The 1,330-nt window shown below is 37.9% G+C and overlaps 1 pseudogene; it reads right to left on the minus strand.

Annotated features, from left to right (window-relative positions):
• Positions 1–240: 240 nt before the first annotated feature.
• LOC102897089 overlaps positions 241–1,330 on the minus strand; it is a 4,323-nt pseudogene continuing 3,233 nt past the window's right edge.

Raw genomic sequence — 1,330 nt, forward strand, 5'->3', positions numbered from 1 at the left:
AAAAAAAATTTTTTTTCTCGTCGCATTTCCTCTTAAACTAACAAGTTATTTAATATGAAATTTTTAAATTTCTGGGTTTAAGATCCTTAAAAAATTTTTTTTCCAAAACTACTGTCTTTATTGATAGAGAGCCTAACTACTTCAGTGGCAGGAGTGGGAGAGGCTCTTTTTCAATCCAGGGGCCTCTGTATTGTCAGTCTGTTGTTACGGAACACACAGACAGTGGCGTCATGGATTTGATTAACTACAATGTTTAGTCTCTCTCTGCTAAAGCAACAAGTGAGCCTCAATCTCTGCTTCTATAAGACTCCTGAATTTAGGATTTTCAACTGTAGCTACTCCACCTTCTATTTCTGAAGGTTTGAAATCAATTGATCAAACAGTAGACAGGCGTGTAATCAGTTTCCACTATCTATTCAAATGTCCAATCAAATTTTTTCTTTGCTTTTTTCTTTCAAGAAAGCTGGTTTACTCAGTTTAACTCCTGCTACAGTGGCTTTAAATCCCAGTAGTAACCTGCAGGATCACACTTGTACACCTGAGGGCTTTGTTCTACATCTGCACCAGTTAAAATCATACAGCAACCAAGAGGCCTCATTGCAGCATTCTGTGTATACCTAAGAAATATCATCAATTCTCTTACATAGCATGTCCACAGGAATCTCATAGCCGTACTCATATTTCCAATTAGCTGCCTCATAGTGTGCTCTCCGTACCCGAGATCTGCTGTCAAAGGTCATTCATGTCATCATACAGCCAATATTTTCTGTTATCTTGGGTAAGCGAATCACTGTGCTGGATTCCAATAATTTGTCAGGTACTATCTTCTGTTTGACAATTATGCACAGTCTTTCGCTCTGACAGCTATAGATATAAGGCCACCTTGGTTAATAGCCTTTAAAGCATATTCTGTTTGGTAAAGCCAGCCTTTGGATGAAAAAATAATAATGTGGTGGTCAAAACAGCAATGGAACCACAAGACTCGTTGGTGCACTCACTGCTTCAAGCACCTTCTCTGGGCCCTGCAGCTCCTGCACCAGGCATACAAGCCCCTCTGGAAGTTGCAGCCTAAAAATTTTTTTATTAATAGTTTCTAGTTTTATTTCATTTTGATCAGAGTGTTGTTTGTAAAATGTCTGCCTGATGGAACTTACTAAAATTTCCCTCATGACCTAATGCATGATCAATTTTTAAGAATGTTTTCTGAATGCATAAGCAGGTGTATTCAGGGCAGTTTGACATATATCCATAAGATCCTTAGTTTTAATAGCATCCTTTAACTCCTACCTGTTGTCAATGCAACAATCAATCAAATTTTTCTACTTTCCTC

The sequence above is a fragment of the Pteropus alecto genome, unplaced genomic scaffold (genome assembly GCF_000325575.1).
Source record: "Pteropus alecto unplaced genomic scaffold, ASM32557v1 scaffold88, whole genome shotgun sequence".
NCBI lineage: Eukaryota > Metazoa > Chordata > Mammalia > Chiroptera > Pteropodidae > Pteropus > Pteropus alecto.